A 25,685-nucleotide genomic window follows, 5' to 3' on the forward strand; every position below is an offset into this window, starting at 1 on the left:
GAAGTGGATTACAGTAGTCAAGGCGAGAAAGGACAGTAGAATAGACCAGCACCTTAGTTGCATCTGGCGTTAAGTAGGGTCGGATGCGCGCAATGTTTTTGAGATGGAAATGGCAGGATTAGGCAATAGACTGAACATAATGTGTAAAGGAGAGGTCGGAGTCAAAGAGAACACCTAGGCAGCGAGCCTGCATGGGGGAGCTGATGGTAGCACTGTTGACTTGGAGGGAGACAGACACAGAAGTAGCAACACTTGAGGGAGGAAATACCAAAATTTCAGTTTTAGTCAAGTTGAGTTTAAGGAAGTGGGCAGCCATCCAGTTAGAAATAGCATAGAGGCAGTCAGAGACACGGTCACTAGTCAAGAGGGACGGGGAGAGATCAGGGGAGGACAGATAGATTTGTGTGTCATCCGCATAGAAATGATATTGGAAGCCAAAGAGCTAATGAGTTTACCAAGGGAGGCAGTATAAATAGAGAACAGTAGGGGACCAAGGACTGAACCTTGGGGTACACCAACAGAGAGGAGTTGGGGAGAAGAAGCAAGGCCAGAGAAAGAAACACTGAAGAGCACTGAGAGAGGTAGGAGGAGAACCAGAAGAGAGCAATATCTTTCGGAGGATGAGAAGAAGCTGTTGATGATCAACACTGTCAAAAGCCATGGAAAGGACAAAAAGAATTAGGATAGAGAAGTGACCATGAGATTTTGCAGTGAGTAGATCATTGGATACTTAGGTCAGTGTCATTTACACAGAGTGCTTAGCACGGAAACCAGACTGAAGTGGGTTTAGCAGAGAGTTGGACTCGAGGAAGTCTGTCAATCTCGCATACACAACTCTTTCAAGGATCTTGGATGCAAAAGGCAGTAGCGAGATAGGACGGTAGTTGGATGGGGAGTTAGGGTCAAGGTTGGGCTACTTAGAATTGGGGTTATAGTTGCAAGTTTTAAGGGGTGATGGAAATATGCCAGAGGAGAGAGAAAGATTGATAATTTTAGTGAGAGGTAGTGAAAGAGAATAAGACAGAGTACGGTAGTTGGTGGGGCTGGAGGACTGGAGCAGAGCTGAAACCTCTTCTGCTGTAGCAGTTGTGAATATACATAGAACGGCAGAGGGAGTGAGGGTAGGGGAAGTATTGTAAGGGGAAGAAGAAAGATGAGAGATCTCTTCCCTGATTATAGAAATCTTGTCAGTGAAGTGAGTTGCAAAGTCTCAGGCGGTCAAGTTAGTAGGTGGAGGAGGAACAATAGGGCAAGGAAGAGAGTTAAATATCTGAAAAAGTTGTTTGGGTTCGCAGGATAGTGTGGTTATGAGGGTATTGAAGTAATTTACTTTTGCAGAAGAAAAAGCCAAGCTGTATGAGCGCAGCATAAATTTATAGTGGAGAAAGTCAGACTCACAGTGAGACTTTTTCCAACAGCGTTTAGCAGTTGTGGAGCATTTTTGGAGGTATTGAGTCATCTTGGTGTGCCAAGGTTGTTGTTGTAGCTTGAAAAAGACCTTTGTTGGTCGAAACGTTGCTTGGTGTTGCATTTTTTCCTAATAAATCTGCATACGGTTTCAATTTGGAGTGCCTGTGGTCCTTTCTTCTTTCGTGTATAATTCTGGGATTGCTGGTCCTGATCCGGAGCACCCTTGGCCGCTGGGATTGAGTGCGGTTCCCACCATCTACTTTGCGTAAGGTAGTTGTTGTAGGCGCTTGCTGTGTTTAAATGTAAGAGGTGTCATGATGTCTAGTTGAGAGGAGAGGGTGGAATTGTAGAAGGAGGTTGCAGAGCTAGGACAGGTGAGGTTTTTGTTCTATAACTTTGCTATTGGTAAAAGTTTTTGAATAGATTCATTTTCTTCTTTATTCCTTATTCTCCACATCAGTCCACAGTAATGGGTTTAAACTTTTGTTATGTCATGTTTTTGTTGCATAGGTGAACTGTACTGAAAATATCGAACAGCGACTTTATTCTTGTCTTTTCTTCTTTTTTTTTCTTCTACATAGATCATTTAGAAACCAATTATACGGTGTATCACAAAACCATTTCTTCTCTAACATGAGCTACAGGCATTGTTAAACTGGTTTCCGTTGTACTGCAATATATCGTGAGGACAATGATTGAACTTTGGATCCGCCTCAGTGTTAGACTATTTTCTGAAACTTACAGGTGGTATGAAATCTAATATTAATAGCTGTGAACATCTTAATTCCTATATTTTTTATGTATGTTTCACTACCCCTCTTCTATTTTATATCAATCAAAGATTAGTTCACATTTGTAGATAGTGTATTTTTTCTTATACTACACAATCTTACTTTTACATGTGATTTCTGGTTATCAATTTGATGCAATGCTGTTTCAATAAAAAGAAAAAAAGAGGGGGGCGGGGCCTGACCGGGGAGCTGAACAGACACACTATCTGTGAGCTCCTGAGCTCCTGGATCCGGTTTTTGACAAAAAACAGAGAAAAACTGCTTGATTCCTGAACCCCAACTTACCTCATCTTGCAATACAAACGATGGGGAACGGGAGGATACCTTGCATACCCAGATCGCCTGCTGGGTCACCGGACCAGAGACCTGGGGCCTACACAATGCAGAGCAGGGGAGAGGTGGCCGCTCTCCCAGCTCACCAAAGCAAGCAGCACCCGAAGTATTGGGCTCCCCCCTTAGGACCGGTGGGGGTTATCCCGGTCCCAATAAGCGAAACCTCACCTCCACAGCCACTGGTCTCCCGGCGCAGCTCCTCCACTTTAAGCGGAGTCCATTGCAAGATGGCGGAGGGGCCTAATCCACCTCCTACACCCACACCACATGGCGGAGACTGCTGCTCAGCGGTGGAGTGTATACTCACGCGGATCGAAAAGAGCTTCCAACGCTAATTGTGTATTTGTACATCTGTCTGTGTTGGTATGTATGTCAGTGTTTGTATCTGTGTGTCTGTGTGTGTGTGTCTATCGAATCAGAAAATTGCAACTCGATTCTTCTATTAAACTTTTGCATCAGGTTTCTCAACCCTTTGCATGCCTGTGCTTTATGTGATAATGACTATGCTCTTCCCCTTCATGACATTTCACTACAATACGTCCCCCGCCCCCCTCACCTGGAAAATTCTCTGCGGACACCTATGATCTTTCCATCACTAATCCATTTGGCATGAAAATGTTCAAACAAGAAATTTAGCAAGTTTTACTTTTAGCTTTATAAATCCCCTAGCATTTGTTTAGGATTCCAAATTCTGTTTGGTAAGTTTCAAATGTTCATTTTTTTTTCTATGTAGCATAACTGTGTCTGTCACATTCTGAGTCTCAAATAATGAGCTTGGATTTCAGCCTAGAGACACACTGTAGGTTCAGCTGAAAAAAGATTTAAGGGGCTCAGGGGGTCAAATTATAACAAATATATACAGAATGTCAAATCTTAAAAGAAATAGTATTCCTCTGGCTTTTATTAGATGGACTGTAAGAGGCATGCTGGCATTATATATTACTGTAATATGTTTTAGCTCTGTTTGCTCAGTATTAATACATTTGTTACCATTATATTAGGTAGGGTAATTTCATTTTGTGAAAATTGTGTAATTAGTCAGTAGTTAAATCTCAGGAGACATCTGATAAACAGGATAAATTAATATGGTTGCAATTGCCAGCCATGCAACCTATTTACTGCATGGCCAAATTATGTAGAAAGTTCCTTACAGAATATTTCGTCAAAATCGTGGGCATTATATGGAGTTGTCCCTCTGTGGGGAATATTATTTCTTCCACTTTTAAAAGTAGACTCTTCTTTATTACTGTGGGATTTGCAACCATTCATCCACAAGAAAATAGGTGATGGAGGCCAGTGATTTTGACCAATTAGACTTGAGATAGCTCTAAGAAGGACAAACATTTGATGAACTAACTTGCAGAATAAACTGGTATCCTATGTTGATACTATATTAAACATCTGAGGCATGAGCCATTCCACTACCAATGGTGTCCACTAACATTCCTTTCAATTTAAGACTGTTGCGATGGGGAGGGGGGGATAGGTTGGGAGGGGAGGTGTGCTTTATCATTGGGACAGAGGTATCCTAAAAAAATGCATATTTTGAAACATATATAGACATGTAACTGGATCTTCCAGAGGCTGGACTTAATGCTTAGGCAACAATAAGAAGTATTAAAATTGTTAGACAAAAGAAACCTAAGACTAATTCACTATATAACTCAGGGTCAAAGCATAGCCGGATAAGGGAAACCAGAACTCAGGGAAAAAACTGGCTGGGTCAAAAACCAAAAACACTATAAGACAAACTGATACAGTAGGACAATAAACTATGAAAGGGTTCTGGTCCCAATGAGGTTTGAATGGGACCAGGCCCTGATGTCACTAACGTGTGTTAATCTGAATGCTGTCTGAGTTGAAAAAAAAACCCCATAAAAGATGCCAGTGTCACTGATCATGTCATTCAAAGAATGAACAGGTTCAGAATGAGGCAAACAAGTCCTTAGACTGGCAGGCGTATTGCAGTTCCAGGAATTGTGAACCAGCCTGAAAACAGGCAGAGAGTAAACAGGGACACACCGGAAACAAAGAGTACAGAAGGTCAAATCAAGATCCAAGCCAAAGTAAAAAAAAAATAAAAAAAAATCAGAAAACCAGCACTAATATAGCACAATATAATGTAACATGAGACCGTGACAGAGCAATGAATAGTTTGTGTTTTTTGTTTTTTGTGTAGTGGAGTATTACTAAGTAATTGACACAGAATGTGAATGACTATTGATGCCGGAATGATGGAGTGGTTACCATTGTTTAGCTATAATAAGTTCCCTTAATAGTGCAGTCCGTGTCAAAAATGACATCGGAATAACATATAGAGCAACACTACAGGCTTTTCTACTGTTTCGGCCGGACAGCTCCAATTTTTGGGTCCTTTTCTGGTCCAGGACACCAGGAATCTGCCCATAGTAAGCATAGGGCGACACACTAAATGCTATGCTCATGGCACTAGGACCATGTAGTATTCTCTACCAATGCTCTCTACATGGTTTAGTGGCTTGTGTGATTGGTGCATTCACACGAGGCTGTCCTGCCTATTCTCAGGGCCGGACTGGCCCACCGGGATATTGGGAAATTTCCCAGTGGGCCGCGGCACCTGGGGGCTGCGCATATATGTGCCACCGGGTGGCCGGTCCGGTGGCACACTCATAGGGGGCCGGCCGCGTTTCAGGCTGGAGCCGCCGGGCCGGGTGGCAGCCTCGCCGGGCCGGCTGCACTTCTGTCATTGGTGATGCTGAGGGGGGAGGAGCATGTCTACCATGCTCCCTCGCGGTACCCACAATCCCCAGCACAGCATCATACTGATACAGCATAATGTGCTGGGGATTGTGGGTACCGCGAGGGAGCATGGTAGACATGCTTCTCCCCCCTCAGCATCACCAATGACAGAAGTGCCGCCGGACCGGCGAGGCTGCCACCCGGCCCGGCGGCTCCAGCCGAAACGCGGACGGCCCCCTCTGACGTCTTTAGGTACATGGGGATGGGGGAATAGAGAGATGGTGGAGGGAGAGACACTGGTGAAGTGGGGAGGAAGGGAGGAGGGGGAGAGACTGGGGAAGTGGGGAGGAAGGGAGGAGGGAGAGACACTGGGGAAGTGGGGAGGAAGGGAGGAGGGAGAGACACTGGGGAAGTGGGGAGGAAGGGAGGAGGGGGAGACACTGGGGAAGTGGGGAGGAAGGGAGGAGGGAGAGACACTGGGGAAGTGGGGAGGAAGGGAGGAGGGAGAGACACTGGGGAAGTGGGGAGGAAAGGAGGAGGGAGAGACACTGGGGAAGTGGGGAGGAAGGGAGGAGGGAGAGACACTGGGGAAGTGGGGAGGAAGGGAGGAGGGAGAGACACTGGGGAAGTGGGGAGGATGGGAGGAGGGAGAGACACTGGGGAAGTGGGGAGGAAAGGAGGAGGGAGAGACACTGGGTAAGTGGGGAGGAAGGGAGGAGGGAGAGACACTGGGGAAGTGGGGAGGAAAGGAGGAGGGAGAGACACTGGGGAAGTGGGGAGGAAGGGAGGAGGGAGAGACACTGGGGAAGTGGGGAGGAAGGGAGGAGGGAGAGACACTGGGGAAGTGGGGAGGAAGGGAGGAGGGAGAGACACTGGGGAAGTGGGGAGGAAAGGAGGAGGGAGAGACACTGGGTAAGTGGGGAGGAAGGGAGGAGGGAGAGACACTGGGGAAGTGGGGAGGAAGGGAGGAGGGAGAGACACTGGGGAAGTGGGAGGAAGGGAGGAGGGAGAGACACTGGGGAAGTGGGGAGGAAAGGAGGAGGGAGAGACATTGGGTAAGTGGGGAGGAAGGGAGGAGGGAGAGACACTGGGGAAGTGGGGAGGAAGGGAGGAGGGAGAGACACTGGGGAAGTGGGGAGGAAGGGAGGAGGGAGAGACACTGGGGAAGTGGGGAGGAAGGGAGGAGGGAGAGACACTGGGGAAGTGGGGAGGAAGGGAGGAGGGAGAGACACTGGGGAAGTGGGGAGGAAAGGAGGAGGGAGAGACATTGGGTAAGTGGGGAGGAAGGGAGGAGGGAGAGACACTGGGGAAGTGGGGAGGAAGGGAGGAGGGAGAGACACTGGGGAAGTGGGGAGGAAGGGAGGAGGGAGAGACACTGGGGAAGTGGGGAGGAAGGGAGGAGGGAGAGACACTGGGAAAGAGGGGAGGAGGGAGAGACACTGGGGAAGTAGGGAGGAGGGAGAGACACTGGGGAAGTGGGGAGGAAGGGAGGAGGGAGAGACACTGGGGAAGGGAGGAGGAAGAGACACTGGGACAGTGGGGGAGGAAGGGAGGAGGGAGAGACACTGGGAAAGTGGGAAGGAGGGAGAGACACTGGGAAAGTGGGGAGGAAGGGAGGAGGGAGAGGCACTGGGAAAGTGGGGAGGAAGGGAGGAGGGAGAGACACTGGGAAAGTGGGGAGGAAGGGAGGAGGGAGAGACACTGGGAAAGTGGGGAGGAACAGAGGTGGGGAGGAGGGAGAGACACTGGGAAAGTGGGGAGGAAGAGAGGTGCGGAGGAGGGAGAGACACTGGGAAAGTGGGGAGGAGGGAGAGACACTGGTAAAGTGGGGGGGAAGAGAGGTGTGGAGGAGGGAGAGGCACTGGGAAAGTGGGGAGGAAGAGAGGTGTGGAGGAGGGAGAGACACTGGAAAAGTGGGGAGGAACAGAGGTGGGGAGGAGGGAGAGACACTGGGAAAGTGGGGAGGAAGAGAGGTGCGGAGGAGGGAGAGACACTGGGAAAGTGGGGAGGAAGAGAGGTGGGGAGGAGGGAGAGACACTGGGAAAGTGGGGGGGAAGAGAGGTGTGGAGAGGCACTGGGAAAGTGGGGAGGAAGAGAGGTGTGGAGGAGGGAGAGACAAAGAGGGAGAAATGAGGAACAGAGGTGGGGAGGAGGGAGAGACACTGGGAAAGTGGGGAGGAAGAGAGGTGCGGAGGAGGGAGAGACACTGGGAAAGTGGGGAGGAGGGAGAGACACTGGTAAAGTGGGGGGGAAGAGAGGTGTGGAGGAGGGAGAGGCACTGGGAAAGTGGGGAGGAAGAGAGGTGTGGAGGAGGGAGAGACACTGGAAAAGTGGGGAGGAACAGAGGTGGGGAGGAGGGAGAGACACTGGGAAAGTGGGGAGGAAGAGAGGTGCGGAGGAGGGAGAGACACTGGGAAAGTGGGGAGGAAGAGAGGTGGGGAGGAGGGAGAGACACTGGGAAAGTGGGGGGGAAGAGAGGTGTGGAGAGGCACTGGGAAAGTGGGGAGGAAGAGAGGTGTGGAGGAGGGAGAGACAAAGAGGGAGAAATGAGGGAGACACACAAGGGAGTGGGAGAAAGAGGCAGAGGGGGGGAGAGAGAGACTGGGAAGGAGAGGGGAGAGATTGACACAGTGGAGCAGTGAGGGGGAGAAAGAAACATACAGAGTGCCTGGGGGGAGACAAAAAGGCACACAGAGGGGCTGGAGATAAAGAGACACATAGCACATAGGTGCTGTATATATCACTGGTGGATGGGGGGGCAACAAGGCAATATCCCCCCCCCCCACGAGACTTTCCCCTGCGGGCCGATCTCCCTCCCCGTTCCGCAGGCACCGTGCGGGCAGCCGGCAGGGGAGGGAGGAAGAGAGGACCCGGGGAGCTCTAGCAGCCCCCTGGGTCCTTCTCGCGTGAGCACAGAGCGTTGTCGCAGCTTCCACGGCAACGCTCCAGCTCTCACGAGGGTGAACTCTAGCCCTGGAGCTACGGGCTAGAGTTCACTCTCAGCACTGCGACCACCAGGGATTCACATCTGCTTAAAATAAATCTGCACTTTTGTTTATTTTGAAGCCTATGAGTGCACTTTTTACATTAGAGTAATTTTTATTTAAAGTTATCTGTTCTAACACTGTATCTGCACACTATGCTGGCGCAACACATTATGGGGCTGGTAAATATTTTTTTTCCAGGGCTGCTTTTAATTCCCAGTCCGGCCCTGCCTATTCTTCAGGTAGACCTACCCCCTTTGGGCTGTGACAGTGGTGCAGTTCACATCACTTAAATGCCCCCTTTTACCCTGTCAACCTGCACTCCACTTATGGTATGCCTATCTTGGGGGGCATGGTAATGTGAGGCACACTAACGCCGGATTGGAACATTAACAGAATTGGAGCAGTGCCCCATTAGTGCAGAACTGAACCAGTGCCAATTGGAACAGTAACACTGGTGCAGGACTGGATCAGATTCAGCAGATATCTTGACATCTATAAATTATTGTTAGAAACGATGCTTGCCCATGACATTTAGCATAGCGAACACAAAAACATTAAGCAATGTTTCTGTTCTATTCATTTGCAATTTTCCTGGTTGTTACTAGGAATTAACTGGTTTGAGATGTTGTTTACTAAATCTTAAATATCATTTTAAAAGAAAATGGAGTGTCTCGTGAAAAAAGGTTTACAGGTGATGTATGATTTTCATTGTTTTTAAAAAAAACAAAAAAAAAACGGTGCAATTTCCAGAGAAGTGACTGTTTCCCTTTAATGGGGTATATGTGTGTAGAGCATTTGTTTTGCTAAGAGGATAATATTTTTGCCTTGCTTCCTCATTGTTTCCCAATATCGGGAAAAGAAGCAATATCTGCTGCTACGAGGGCAGGTTCTGTGTAATCTAAACGCACTGTAACCAGTGCTTGGCAAATCCATCACACAAAGCTTCCAGTAAACTATTTTGTGTAATAGAAATGTCAAGGTCTAACCTGGAGATACAAACTATTTGAATGTCATCACGGTGAGCTATGAACTTTCCACCAGCTGAGAGAAAACAATCAAAGCATACATTGATGTTATTTTACTGTGGAGAACATTCTTGCCTCAGTTTATTCACGTCTTTCAGTGAAAAAAAAAATACAATAATCAACAGAAGAACACACTCTCCTTCTTTTTCTCTGACAAAGGACAATTTTAGAATGCAGTTTATTCTTAAGAATGGAAACATCAACCTAAGACTGAGCAGAAGTCTAGGATGAATTGTGTCAGTAGGCTGAAAATATTGTAATGTTTTTATTTACTCACTAATCTCACAATATGTTCTATACAAGCTTGGAAATGTTATTGTATTGAAACGGTTTTGAGGAATGAGATACTCTCAAAGATCCACTGGTATCACGCAGAGCTTTTCATGAGTGAATTAGCCTTTCGGAAATACCGGTCATTCTGAAAAGAAAAGAACAGTGATGGCAAACACTTAGCTCCAAAATGCCTGTGGGAAACCAGTTGACAGGTTCCAATGTGCCTTCATTTTTTTCCTTTCCTCATTTCAGTTTTTTCCTTTCATTATCAGCACCCCAGGCATCAGACATCCCTTGACTGTCAACTTTGCACTTAGTACTCTTACAATTCAATTGCTCCCCGCACAAAGCTGGATCACCAATGCCATGGGCTCAGTGTAGGATGAAGCTATTAAAGATCTCCTTTTAGTGGCTTAGGATTTTGGAGTGCCACAAAAATGATTTCTTTAGCTTTCCTGCATCAATGCATCAAAGCAACCTTCCATGAATATGGAGCATTGGTTGGGAGTTGCAAGGTGAGTGATGCTTCTTTCCCAGTTCTTAGATGTTCACTGTCAAGTACCTTCCCCTAGTACTTTTGTAAACTCTTAGGTTTAAATCCTGTATTGAGAGTAAAATTGTTGCATATCAGAAGTACACCCGATGCTTGATATCAAGGAGAAGAGACAAACATACACACATCTTCTGGTTTATTCCACGGTTGCACAAGTCTTTTATGCTATGTAGATAAAAAATTGTGTAACATAGAATCATAGAATGTGACGGCAGATGAAAACCATTTGGCCCATCTAGTCTGCCCAATATTTTGAAATACTTTTAATTAGTCCCTGGCCTTATCTTAAGTCTAGGATAGCCTTATGCCTATCCCACGCGTGCTTAATCTCCCTCACTGTGTTAATCTCTACAACTTCAGCTAGAAGGCTATTCCATGCATCCACTACCCTCTCAGTAAAGTAATACTTCCTGATATTATTTTTAAACCTTTGCCCCTCTAATTTAAGACTACGTCCTCTTGTTGTGGTAGTTTTTCTTCTTTTAAATATAGTCTCCTCCTTTACTGTGTTGATTCCCTTTATGTATTTAAATGTTTCTATCATATCCCCCCTGTCTCGTCTTTCCACCAAGCTATACATGTTAAGATCCTTTAACCTTTCGTGGTAAGTTTTATCCTGCAATACATGAACCAGCTTAGTAGCCCTTCTCTGAACTCTTTCAAGAGTATCAATATCCTTCTAAAGATACAGTCTCCAGTACAGCATACAATACTCCAAGTGAGGTCTCACCAGTGTTCTGTACAATGGCATGAGCACTTCTCTCTTTCTACTACTAATACCTCTCCCTATACAACCAAGCATTCTGCTAGCACTTCCAGCTGTTCTATTACATTGTCTTCCTACCTTTAAGTAATCTGAAATAATTACTCCTAAATCCCTTTCCTCAGATGTTGAGGTTACTAGGGTATCAAATATCCTATACTCTGCCCTTGGGTTTTTGCATCCAAGGTGCATTATCTTGCACTTATCCACATTTAATGTCAGTTGCCACAGCTCTGACCATTTTTCTAGTTTACCTAAATCATTTGGCTTATCCCTTCTGGAACATCAACCCTGTTACATATCTTAGTATCATCAGCAAAAAGACATACCTTACCATCAAGGCCTTCTGCAATATCACTAATAAAAATATTAAAGAGAATGGGTCCAAGTACCGATCCCTGAGGTACCCCACTGGTAACTAGACCTTGCTTCGAATATACTCCATTGACTACAACCCTCTGTTGCCTGTCACTTAGCCACTGCCTTACCCATTCAACAATATTAGAATCCAAACTTAAAGATTGCAGTTTATTGATGAGCCTTATATGTGGAACAGTATCAAAAGCCTTACTGAAATCTAGGTAGGCAATGTCTACTGCACCACCCTGATCTATTATTTTAGTTACCCAATCAAAATTTTTTTTATAAGATTCGTTTAGCATTATCTCCCTGAAGTAAACCCATGTTGTCTCTGATCTTGAAAACTATGTGAATTTAGATGATCAACAATCCTATCCTTCAACATGGTTTCCATCACTTTCCCCACTACTGAAGTATGGTTTACTGGCCTATAGTTGCCCTACACTATGTGTAGTTCAAAACAGCATGTCCATTCTTAAAGGCCACCTTTCCTGAGAAATAAAACTTAATGAAGTTTTGATTTCTTGTGAAATAGAAAGCCACCAGTTATTTATTTTTTCCTCACCTGGTACTAGTTGATACAAGTGCGTAGATACATACCCAAAAATGAAAGTGTAGGTACACTAAAACTGAAACGGGGGTGTTAGTTAATGAAGACAAGGAAAAGGCAGGACATTTAAATAACTATTTCTCCTCCGTATATATTAAGAACCCATGGCAATAGATGTGCAAATGATTGCTACTAAAATACTAAAAACTTGCAGAATAATTGTAATTGGTTAACTCAAGACAAGGCGCTGCAGCAACTAAAGAAAGTTAATATAAACAAAGCTCCAGGGCCTGACGGTATCCATCCACGTGTACTTAAGGAACTAAGTGTAGAAATAAGTGAACCTCTGTTTTTAATCTTTGAAAATTCTTTTCTTTCAGGAAGTGTTCCGGAGGATTGGAGGAAGGCAGATGTGATTCCTATATTCAAAAAGGGTTCCAAATCCTTGCCTGGAAATTATAGACCTGTGAGCTTAACTTCTGTGGCTGGTAAAATATTTGAAAGGTTATTAAGGGATAATATTCAAGAATTCCTTAAGAAGAACATGGTTATCAGCAAAAATCAGCATGGTTTTATGAAGCACAGGTCATGTCAAACTAACTTGATTGCGTTCTACGAAGAAGTAAGTAGAAGTATAGATCTGGGTGTTGCAGTGGGTGTGATCTATTTGGATTTTGCCAAGGCATTTGATACAGTTCCACACAATAGTTTAGTGTTCAAACTCAAGGAAATCGGTCTAGATGAAAATGCTTGTTCTTGGGTAGAACATTGGCTTAAAAACAGAGTACAGAGAGTTGTCATTAATGGTAAATTTTCAAGCTGGACAGAGGTGGCAAGTGGTGTCATGCATGAAAAAGGGCATTCATTCTCGGGACGAGAATATCATTTTGCCTCTTTATAAATCACTGGTAAGACCACATATTGAATATGCTGTGCAATTTTGGACACCTGTTCTAAAGAAGGATATTATGGCACTAGAAAAAGTGCAGAGGCGGGCTACAAAATTAATAAAAGGAATGGAACATATCAGCTATGAAGAAAGGTTAACAAATTTAAACCTATTTAGTTTAGAAAAACGTCGCCTGAGAGGTAATATGATAACATTATACAAATATATTCGGGGCAAATACAAACCATTGTGTGGAAATCTATTCACAAACCGGACTTTACATAGGACATGAGGCTATGCGTTTAGACTGGAAGAAAGAAGATTTCGTCTAAGGCAAAGGAAAGGTTTTTTTTACTGTAAGAACAATCAGGATGTGGAATTCTCTGCCTGAAGAAGTGGTTTTATCAAAGTCCATACAGATGTTCAAACAGCTACTAGATGCATACTTGCAAAAACAGAATATTCAAGGATATAATCTTTCAATGTAGGTTAATAACTGCTTGATCCAAGCATAAATCTGATTGCCATTCTGGGGTCAAGAAGGATTTTTTTTCCTAGCTTGTTGCAAAATTGTGCTTCAAACTGTGTTTTTGCCTTCTTTTGGATCAACAGCAAAAAACAAATGTGAGAAAGGCTGAACATGATGGACGGAAGTCTCTTTTCAGCTATGTAACTATGTAACTATGTAACATGATTATAGCTACTGGATACAAAATTAACTCCAAGTCATATTTTCTTCCACTTCTGCCCATTGGAGTGGTCTGGGTGCCAACTCCCACTACTCTTAACCCTGCAAGTGTAATTATTGCAGTTTTTTATAAACTGCAATAATTACCTTGCAGGGTTAACTCCACCTCTAGTGGCTGTCTAATAGACAGCCACTAGAGGGCACTTTCGTGTCCCTAGCACAGGAAACCTGTGCTAGAACGTCGCTGGACGTCCTCATGCTGTGTGAGGACCTCCAGCGTAGCTCAATTCCCCATAGGAAAGCACTGAAAAGCATTTTCAATGCTTTCCTGTGGAGAGCTCTAATGCTCATGCGCGGCATTGCTGCGCATGTGCATTAGGTTTCCTCAGCCAGCGGGCGGTCTCACCCACCAGCTGACGGAATCACTGGGAGGAGCGGCGGCGAGCAGAAACCACCGCCGTGGGACATCGGCGGGGTCTCAGGTAAGTGACCTGAAGGGGTTTTCACCCCTTCAGCTACTGGGGGATGGGAGGTGGGAGGGAGAGGGGACCTGCAGTGCCAGGAAAACGGATTGTATTCCTGGCACTGGAGTTTCCCTTTAATGAAGCAGTTTTGGTGTATAGATCATGCCCCTGCAGTCTCACTGCTCAATTCTCTGCCATTTAGGAGGCAAATCAATTTGTTTATGAACCCTAGTCACACCTCCCTGCATGTGACTTGCACATCCTTCCTAAACACTTCCTGTAAAGAGTCATCTAAAGTTTATTCTTCCTTTATTGCAAGTTCTGTTTAATTTTGATTTTCTTATCCCCTGCTATGTTAATCGCTTGCTAGACCCTGCAAGGGCCTCCTGTTTGTGATTAAAGTTCAACTTACAGACAAAGAAATACAATTGTTTAAGGTAAACTACATCTGATTCAAAGTGAAACCATTTTTTTGTCATGCAGGCTGTGTCAATCAGAGTCAGGGGAGGCAGTGAATTGAGCAGTGAAACCTGAGAAGCATGATCTATACACTAAAACTGCTTAATTAAGCTAAAGTTGTTTAGGTGACTATAGTGTTCCTTTAAGTTCTCATTCTAATTGTTTGTATACTTAAATTTATGATTTTTAAACATGCATTAAATATTTTGTTTACCGTATATACTTGAGTATAAGACAAGTTTTTCAGCACATTTTTTGTGCTGAAAACCCCCCACTTGTCTTATACTCAAGTTAATGTCTGTATTATGGCAACTTACATTGCCATAATACAGACAGGACCACCGGGCTCATTACAAGCCCGGCGGTCCTGTTGGGGGCTGGCAGAGAGCTGTAACTTACCTTCACAGCAGCTCCTGTCAGCTCCCTTCTCTCTCCTTCGGTCCGCTCCCTCTGCAAGTCTCGCGAGAGCCACGGGGTCAGAGCGTTGCCATGGGTTACTGTGGCAACGCTTCATGCGGCCGCAAGACTTGCAGTGGAGCTGACCGGAGGAGAGAGAAGGGAGCTGACAGGAGCTGCTGTGAAGGTAAGTTACAGCTCTCTCCTACACAGCCCCCCTCCTACACAGCCCATCCACTGGACCACCAGGGAGTGAGAGCCCCCCTCCCTGCCATATATCAAGCAGGGAGGGGGGGACGAATACAAATATAAATAAATACAAATTGAAATAATAATAATATAAAAATAAAATAATAATATTAAAAAAATAATAATGTTAAAATAATAATAATTAAAAAAAAAAAAAAAATGCCCACCCCCACCAAGGCTCTGCATCACACACACACACTGCATTCATACACACACACTGCATTCATACAAACACACTGCACTCACACACACTGCATTCATACACACACTGCACTCATACACACACACACACACACACACACCGCATTAATACAAACACACTGCATTATATACACACACACACACACACTGCATTCATACAAACACACTGCATTATACACACACACACACACACACACACTGCATTCATACAAACACACTGCATTATATACACACACACACACTGCATTATATACACACACACACACTGCATTCATTATATACACACACTGTAAATAAATATTCAATTAATATAATTTTTTCGGGATATAATTTTATTTAGAAACTTACCAGTAGTAGCTGCATTTCCCACCATAGTCTTATACTCGAGTCAATAAGTTTTCCCAGTTTTTTGGGGTAAAATTAGGGGTCTCGAATTATATTCGGGTCGACTTTTACTCGAGTATATACGGTAATTCAGAAATCCAGACAATGCTATTCCCATAACGAAAGTTCATGTACTTGATATTTCAAGAAGGTATATTCCAAATGCCATAAAATCTTGCACAAAAAAAGACATCTTCTGAACAACCAGCTATCCAAATGTAAAATTATAACAGTGAAAAGAACTTCACCTGATATGATTAAATAGATACTATAGGCACCAAACGACTTTAGCTTATTAAATAAGTTTTGGTACATAGATCATGTCCATTCAGCTGCACTGCATCTTGCAGGGTTGGCTCAATGAAACTAATATAAGATCCTTGCTGGACCCTCTGGTTGTACAGGACTAGGTGGCAGCCCCCATGTAAGTTGTCAAACCATTCTGCCTCAGTGGGCATGTTAAATGTTAATGTTCATGACAGTAAAATTAGGAAAATACTGCACAAGTATGATTTGTTTGGAAGGGTTGCCAGAAGAAAGCCATCTATCTAAAGAGAACATGGTAGCATGGCTTAGGTTTGCAACATTGTATCTGAACAAACCACAAGTCTTCTGGAACAATGTTGTTTGGGCAAAGAAGATCATTTGCCCATAATGCACTGCACCACGTCTGGTGAAAACCAAACACAGCATATCAGCACAAAAACCTCATACCATCTGTAAACACAGTAGTGAAGGGTGATAATTTGGTTTTGTGGGTTTGTTTTGCATCCACATGACCTGGGAACCTGGCAGTCATTTAGTAGACAATGAACTCCTCTGTATGCTAAAGTATTCTAGAGTTAAATGTGAGGCCATCTGTCCGACAGCTAAAGCTTGGCCGAAATTGGGCCATGCAACAGTATCATGATCCTAGGCACACCAACAAATCTACAACAGAATGGCTAAAAAAGAAGAAAAAGAAAAGAAAAGAATCAAGGTGTTGCAATGTCCCAGTCAAAGTCCAAACCTCAACCCAATTGAAATGCTATGGCAGACGTTGAAAGAGCTGTGCATAAACAAATGCCAGCAAACCTCAATGAACTGAAGCAACGTTGTGAAGTTATTTAAGTTATTGCTGCTAAACATGGTTCTACCGGCTATTCAATCATAAGGTGAATCATAAGGTGAACTTAGTTTTACATACATGGCTTCTCCATTTTGGCTTATTTTTTGTTAAATAAATCACGACATAGTCTAATATGTCATGTGTTGTTCATCTGAGGTTGTATTTACCTAATTTTAAGACCTGCTAAGGAACAAACGATTGTTATTATGACTTGATATGAAAACCATAGAATTCAAAGAGGGTACATACTTTTTCCCATGAAAAATATAAATACACATATATTTTGTAAGATTGTTTCTTACTGTGAAAATGCTAATCTTAGAGAAATCTGTTAATTTATGGTTTTAGAAATCTCCCTATTTTACAGATCCCTAACTGTCCTGATAAATGAAAGGTGATTCTATCAATCGTACCTTCTGACAGAAAAAACATGATTGGTGGCTTGGCAGATAAATGCAAACAACCTAATTCCTAAAACTGTGCATTAACCAACCGCAGTAAGGAGCTGCTGCCAAAGGTCCATACCACATTTCTGGAAAGGGGTTTATGAGATTAAATCAGACTCTGGGCTAGGGTCATTCCTGCTGATTGGTGCAATTTGTGGAACCTCTTACGGTACTGGTGAGGAAAACATGTCTTTCTGCTGACACTGACATTGTCATTGAGTTGTTTACTAAATTAAGAATTCAAAAAGTAGCTGAACTTATAGACTAGGTGCGTTATAGAATATTTCCAGTTCTACTATTTGGATCTTAAATTTTTAATTCACTTTGAATTCCTACTGCATGTTTACTGTAGTGAACAACCCTGTTACTGTACAATTGCAAACTTCAAACTTATTTTTTCATTTAATAGATGGATCAATTGTGTACTTTAATTATGTACAAAGAGGTGTGCTGCACCATGAATGACCAATGTTCTGTATATTTTATGTATGATCGTCTCATGTACCACTAACCTGTGTGTCTTCAGTATTTTGTTGTTGTTTTTTTTTAAAATAACTCTCTCATATCCACCTCATCAGCTAATCCATGAAATTCAGTAGCATATATTATGAATGTTCATCATTAGCATATCATTATTTGGAACACCAACAAGTAATTGGAATACTGTATGCTCTTTCACTTTGTGGTAAAAACAGGTATTCAAAACTGTTAGAAATGAGAGCCAATTTGACAAGGTTCCTGAAAATGAACAAACAGCTGGACATTTATAAGCTGCTAAAGGACTTTCAGAGAGGTTTTATGAATTTTGACAGCTTACTAGAAACACTCCGCAGCTTGATATAAAAAGTAGCACTGAAATGAGATTATATTGCCTACATTTGCCAGCATTTTGATAATTTTGCTTACTTATAATTACAGCTTTGCGCTATCCCTTGGTGTAATTCTATGCAATTATTGGCATTTATGCAGTATTCTAAATGAACATAATCACAGGCTATGAACTTGAAAAGATAATCTATTCCTCACTAGAAACCAACAAAGCAAATAATTATTAGAAAAGCTGTGAAGTTAAATCATTCCAGAAAAAATCCCTAATTTTTCTGTTTTTATACCTATCAATAGTGCCTCAAATTTTCATACCCAATTCTCACGTGTGTATAAATATTACCTAGAGTCTGTGACTGAATGCATGGTATACGTATTAATGGGGGTTTAGTTCAATATCTGTAGCACTGTTTATAAATGCTTTATTAACTAATAATTCCTGTTTTCTTATTTTATACATTGTAAGTCTCAGTACAAGAATGTATTAAATATGATTATTAACAAAAAAATGAAAGCCAAATATACAATGCTGCGCTATCCTATGTACACTATTAATATGTATGCAATTGATACGCAGGAGGTGTTCAAGTTTTACACCCAAAATACAGGTCAGGCACAAATGAGTACCATTTCCAATATTAACGTTAGAGGTCCATTCCGTCTTTGTGGCACCAGTTTTATAATAAATGTCTTCCCTGTTTGAACAAAAGATATAAGGAACTCCAACTATGCAGTTTGTCTACTAAGTGATGAATAGTGTGGACCCCTTTACCAGCTAACAAGTGGATGTTGCTCTCACCTACTTCTGGGACATCTGATTGTGCCCCAAGAGTTTCTTGTATAAATAGATCAATGTATCAAACTTGGTCCTTCACTGTCAAGGATAATGAAAAACTCCAATTGTGCAGAGTATCTACTAAACGGTGAGCCTCTTTACCCACGCACAATAAATAATACTCTAACTTATTTTGGGGACAACCCCTTATGTCCATGGAGTTAAGGTCAGAAAAGCTATTTTTTTTCCAATTCCTTCTTACTTCTGTAAAAACACACTAATATTGCACAGTATTGTATATTTACTCCACCACCACCACACCATATGTGTGGAACAATGCTCACCTTGCTCGGGGACATTAACCATTTCACACAATGTAATATTATTTAATTGCACATTCAAACTTTAAAACAATTCGTTAAAGTTTTTTGCAAAATCTGATATCACAGTTCCAATCCAGAGACTCCTGCATCCTTCCAGTGTCTCTCACCATCCACTTGTATCCAACTGGCGTATATGGTGATCTCAGGGTACCATGCCAGGGATACTGCACAAAGTGACTCAAATTTAGTCTACGTCTGGGCTTCATTAGAGGCACTGAAGGACTGATTCAATGGGCAGTTACTGGTGCTGTTCAATGTATTTATCCCACTTCATATGGTCCTTATTAAAGAACTATTACCCATAAAAATCAGTCCATACATTTTGCCATACTATCTACTATAAATATCTACTAAACAGTTGAAATACATGTAATCAACTTCAGATCATTCTCAGTCTCTTTTTCTATTGTAAAATCAACATGTAACCAAAACAAAAAGTGAATATTAGGCGAGAAGGAAAAACTCTATTATGACTGTTCAGAGACATCACAGTCAGTAAATTAAATGTATAATCAAGAAAGAAAAAGAGACAGACTCATGTGTAATGCTTATCCAGTATATCCAATTATTACAATGTAGTAGTGTACAAGGAAAATGCACCAATAATAGTGCAAATCAGACAAGCAAACACTGATTATATAACATTTATAAAATATTTTATTTTGCAAGCATAAAGTGTCCTTGTGAAAAAGAAATGTATTAAATGTCACCCTCTATTCATTAATTAGGTACTGAAATGTATAGATATCTGTTCTTAATATATAATTAATAGATGGAACAATCTTAGTGTCAAATTCTTCTAAAAACTGTGTGCAGCCTTCTGTAGATGGATCTAGTGCCAACTACTTACTAGACAGAGAGCCTAAACTCTGCTCAAATAGTAATGCCCAATGCGTGAAGCCATCTTGAAAGGCTCCCTCTTCCAGATTCGTACATTCATTTAAGAACAGTCTGCAGACAAACAAGCACCACCAAGCACCATGCAATCCAACATAAGAAAATGAACCAAGTAATTTTGATAAAACAATATTTATTGCACTGTACATAGTGAGTAAAATAATTAAATTAAAAATGGAATATGTAAACGGTGGGTGCAATTTCTGTAGCGTGCAGTATCATAATCCCACCTTGTGGCTAGTTGGTGCAGACTCTGGCTCTCCATGATACGTAGCTTGAGACACATTTTACACAAGATGTGCTTCTGGAAAGAGTAATGGAGAAGACTTATCTCATGGGAAAAAGCACAGCTAATAACTATTAACACCTTTTCCAGGCAATTTGCTTAATGCACTTCATCATTTAGCTTTCCTTTAGTAACCATTTACAGAAACGTTCTTTTGTTTCATGCTCCCATGACCATCTTGAATACTAATTTATTAACAGTCTGTTTTACACATAGCAATACACACCATCTAAAATACTTTTGATTTATTTTTACTACATCAAGAAAAAAGAAAAAAGGAGAAAAAAGAAATGAGCAATCTCATTCTCGGGCTGGCTGGGGTTTACACTGCCAGCAAGTTCCTCTATTCTGCTTTGTGTCCCCATGCCCCAATTTGACAGGCAAGCAAATGCCCTGGTTTCCCACTCCTGTATCTGCCCCTGCATCATTTTGCAACTCTAAGTATATTAGCTGAAAGAGCAGAGTTGGCATTGTTTAGAATACACATGACCCATCCCCTTAGAACAGGGGTTCCCAACCCAGTCCGCAAGTACCAGTCCAGCATTTAGAAATAACACTGTTGTGTCTAAAGTGTTTTGTTTTCTTTCATTCTAAAAACATCTTAGACACAACTGGGTAATCCCTAAATCTTGGACTGTTAGGGGGTACTTGAGGACAGGGTTGGGAACCACTGCCATAGAATATTATCTGCGGGAATTCCTAAAAAAAAATATATTTTTTGATGAATTAAATGTTTTGGCTAATGGACTGATAACATTTATACTGAGCAATCTTTAAGCATCTATCAGAAATCAATCTCAGGTCTTTGCCTGTCTTGGTGAGATATTGTACAATTTTTAAATTTAACTCAGGTGTTAAACACATCTTATTAGGGAATGTAGGTCTTGGCGTCAGTCCTAAATTAATTTCTTGTCATTTTACTAATTGACTTCCTTAGCCAGATTTCAATATATTTTAAAATGGGAGGTAGGGGTAGTCAATCACGGATATGGATGTTTAATATCCTCTGGATTAAATAATGTCTGACCCTATTTGTCTAAAATACTATTCTCTTTATTAAAAGGATTGTCAATTTTCAATGCTCATTTTCAGATGAAAACTATAAAAAAAAAAATAGGTCTGCAAAATGTGTTGTAGAAGAATCCTATCAGAGGAGGCAGATGAAATATGTCTCTGAGAGGTTTTTGTTTCCAAATAATCTTTCTCTTCTGTGAGAAGAAGGAGGGAGGAGGATAATGCATACAAACCATAAAATAACAAAAATAAATAATATAATAGACACATATGTAAAGAATGTAGAAAATAAAAAGGGAAAACAAAGAGATTTATAAACAGATAGAACAAAAACAAATAAAACACAATTGTTAAATACCATTAAATTCAATAAAATAACAAAAAACTGAAGGTATCTCAATAATAATTAATATCCAGTAAGAAAAGTCAATATTCACCATCACCAATAACAAAAGTCAGTAATGAATTATACAGTGCCATGTAAAAGTATGCACCCCCTTGACTTTTTACCTATTTTGTTACATTACAGCCTTAAGTTCAATATTTTATTAATCTGAATTTTATGTGATGGATCAGAACACAATAGTCTAAGTTGGTGAAGTGAAATGAGAAAAATATATACATAAAACTATTTTTTAGAAATAGAAAACATAAAATTGGCATGTGTGTATGTATTCACCCCATTTGTTATGAAGCCCATAAAAAGCTCTGGCGCAACCAATTACCTTCAGAAGTCACATAATTAGTGAAATGATGTCCACCTGTGTGCAATCTAAGTGTTACATGATCTGTCATTACATATACACAACTGTTTTGAAAGGCCCCAGAGGCTCAGGGCCGGTGCAAGGATTTTTGACTACACAGGCGAAGATGAATTTTGCCACCCCCCTCCCCATCGAAAAAAAATGTATCTTCACCTGTGTGTCTTTTACCCCCCTTTTGACTAACTTACCCCCTTTAGTGTTTTATATCCCATTGTGTATGTCTTGCCCCCCCCTTTTATCCTGTGTGTCCCCTTTGCTGTATTTTATCTCTCCTGTGTCTCTTACAACCCTCCTTGTGTATTTTTTACTTCCCCCAGCCCCTTTGCCTTTCTCTTTCTCCCCCCAGCCCTTTTGTGTGTCTTTCGTCCCCCTGCCCTTTTGTGTGGCTCTTTCTCCCCAACATATTTGCGTGTATTTTTAACCCAGTACCTTTGTGCATCTCTTTCTCCCCCTAGCCCCTTTGTGCTTCGTTCTCCCCCACAGCCCCTCTGTGCTTCGTTCTCCCCCACAGTCCCTCTGTGCATCTTTCCCCCAGCCCCTCACCCTTCTGCGCGACTCTTTCTCCCCCCAGCCCCTTTGTGTTTGTCCCCCCTCAACTCCACTGTATGTTTCTTTGTGCCACCCAGCCCTCCTGTGTCTTTTTATATTCTCCCATACCTTTTATTGCCCCCCTCCCCTCCTGTACCTTTTATTGTCCCTCCTGTACCTTTTTTTGTCTCACCTCCTCCCCTCCTGACCCTTTCATAGTTGTCCTTTCCCTCCTGTGTCTTTCAATGCCCCAGTGCTTTTTAATGTCCCTCCTCCCGTCCCATTTATTGTCCCCCCTTCTTTTTCTGTACCTTTCATTGTCCCCCTCCTGTATCTTTCATAATCCCCCTAATGTTCCTTTTACTGTCTCAACTCATGAACCTTTCATAGTCTCCCCTCCCTACCTGTGCCTTTTCTTGTCCCCCATCCTGTACCTTTTCTTGTCTTCCCTCGAGCCTGTCATAGTCCCCCCCTCCTGTACCTTTTATTGTACCCCTACCCTCCTATACCCTTTCCCCCCTCCTGTCCTGTATCTTTTATTGTCCCCCTCCCCTCTTGTCCCTTTTATTGTTGTCCCCTGTATCTTTTATTGTCCCCCACTCCCCTATTCTACCTTTTATTATTGTCCCCCTCCCCTCTTGTACCTTTTATTGTTGTCCCCTGTATCTTTTATTGTCCCCCACTCCCCTATTCTGCCTTCTATTATTGTTCCCCCTCCTGTACCTTTTATTGTCTTCCCTCTTGAACCTTTCATAGTCCCCCCCTTCCTGTACCTTTTATTGTACCCTTACACTCCTGTTCCTTTTATTGTCCCCCCTCCTATCATGCCTCTTTTATTGCCCCCCCCCCTTCCTGTACCTTTTATTGTCTCCTTCCTCTCCCCTCCACACCTCCATCCATGTGACTGAGCTGGAGGTCCGCGGCGAAGGATCCGGTTTCCTGTTCTGGTCTGACAGAAAGCAGTTCATTGCATTTCCTGTCAGACCGGGTAAGTAGCGTTCCGCCCGCTCAGCCACGCACCGCAGTGACAGACAGGAGGGGAGCGATGCAAATGGCGCCCTCCTCCTTCTGTTCACCGGAGATCGCACCCCCTGGACCCGCGCGCCCTAAGGCGGCCGCCTGGGCCGCCTTAGGGTAGCGCCGGCCCTGCAGAGGCTGCAACACCTAAGCAAGAGGCACCACTAACCAAACACTGCCATGAAGACCAAGGAACTCTCCAAACACATTGAGGGGGAGTGGGGGCCCAGGGCAATTTTTGCATTGGGGCCCTTTGGTGTGTAGTAACAACGCTAAATTATAAAACTGGCAATTTCTGAGGACACACTCTTCGCATAAAGCAGTTTAGCAAGCTAAAGTGATTTAGGGGTAAGGAGGATTCCTTTAACCCCTTAAGGACACATGACATGTGTGACATGTCATGATTCCCTTTTATTCCAGAAGTTTGGTTCTTAAGGGGTTAATGCTGAGCTATACAGTTACTGAATTTCACTGACAGAAAAAATAATACAGTAAAATGGCATAAGCAAAACTTTGAGACAACCTAAGAAAAAGATTGAACTAGAAAATGTGGGAACAAATAACCTAAAGCAAGAATAGAAAGACTGCAGGTGGCTATAAGTAGTGTTTGGAGACTGTAATTTATGTCAAAGGAAATGTTTTTAAGTACTGACTGACAGTGTGCCCAAACGTTCGACATGTGACATTTACGGATTTCACTTTTTTTCCTGTCACCTAAATGTAGCAAATTAATAGTAACTGTGCATTAACATGTTTCATTTTTCCTTTTTTTCCTGCGCTCACTCCCATCATTCCTGGGCGGCAGCAATGACCACAGTACACATCAGCTCCAATACATATAGTAACAACCAAAGGGAAAAAAAAAGTTAACTGCACTCTCTCCTTAATCCCTATGTATATTTAAACTAATGGAGGTCATTTAGTTACTCCAATGGCCACTGGAGGAAATGTCCGCCTGCCAACGCCAAGGCAGACTCCCCTACACAGGTCCTACTCTGACCCTTAATCTTGCTTTTTTGAGCCTCTAGCAAAGACATAACAAATGAGAGAGAAAGGGGTATTTTTTATATACACCCCTATATACTTATTAACCCTTAATAGGGAACACATGGGATGGACGACAGCATTGTAACCAGGCTGTGTGATACAAAAAGTGAAGTTTTTTTTTTCTTAAGTTAAAAAATTAGTTGCAAGCATGAATTAAATACCCAAGGAACATTTTTACTATATAGTATATGCCCCATTGATGCTATAGCAACATATAAATTTTTTATTGAAGGTGCTTAAATAATACTATTGTACACTAGTGTACTACTCTACAACGTGTTACTTTTATTGCAGATTACGTTTTAGTAAGTGGTATCATAGGAAATTGTGTACACTTAAATGTAAAATATTAAACTTTAACAATTAATCAATGGCTGATTTGTTTGTTTTAATCAGGGATTTAATTTAAACAGAAACATATCTATAAACATCACCCATGCCAATGGTCTCTTCTTTTATCTCATTAGCTGAAACAATATTACCCAGAGCATTGGCTTAAATTAATTGTGTAAACTGATTAAATAGTTTCATCATTTTAATTATGTTGTCTGCTTTCATTTTTCTTGGATATTAATAGTGACTTTATACCCTTGATACAATTCTGTTTTAATTTCCCAAGATGAATGTAAATATAGACACAGACTTTGTGATAAAATTCAGTTGGGTAATACACCATGAAATACAGAAAATAATTGACAAACCACATTCAGAAGAATTAACAATGTATTCAGTGTATGTACAAAATGTGTATGTGTTAAAGGGGCACTGTTACTTTACACCCGTTTAAAGGGACACTATTGTCACCCAAACCACTTGAGCTCATTGAAGTGGTCTGGGCGCACTGTCCCTAATCCCTTAGCCCCAAAAATGTAATTATTGCATTTATTGATTAACTGCAATAATCAACTTGCAGAGTTAACTCCAGCTTTAGTGGCTGTCTACCAGGGAGAAGGAATTCCGGGTGGTTAGATGACCCTGGACGATCTCACACTGTGCATGAGGACATCCAGCGTCATCTAAAAGCCCACTCCATATTTGTCAAGTATAGGGATAAATAAATATAATATAACAAATCCTGGGCGGGGAATGCTCTCTTTTAAGT

Source organism: Pelobates fuscus, chromosome 4, assembly GCF_036172605.1.
Source record: "Pelobates fuscus isolate aPelFus1 chromosome 4, aPelFus1.pri, whole genome shotgun sequence".
Classification (NCBI taxonomy): domain Eukaryota; kingdom Metazoa; phylum Chordata; class Amphibia; order Anura; family Pelobatidae; genus Pelobates; species Pelobates fuscus.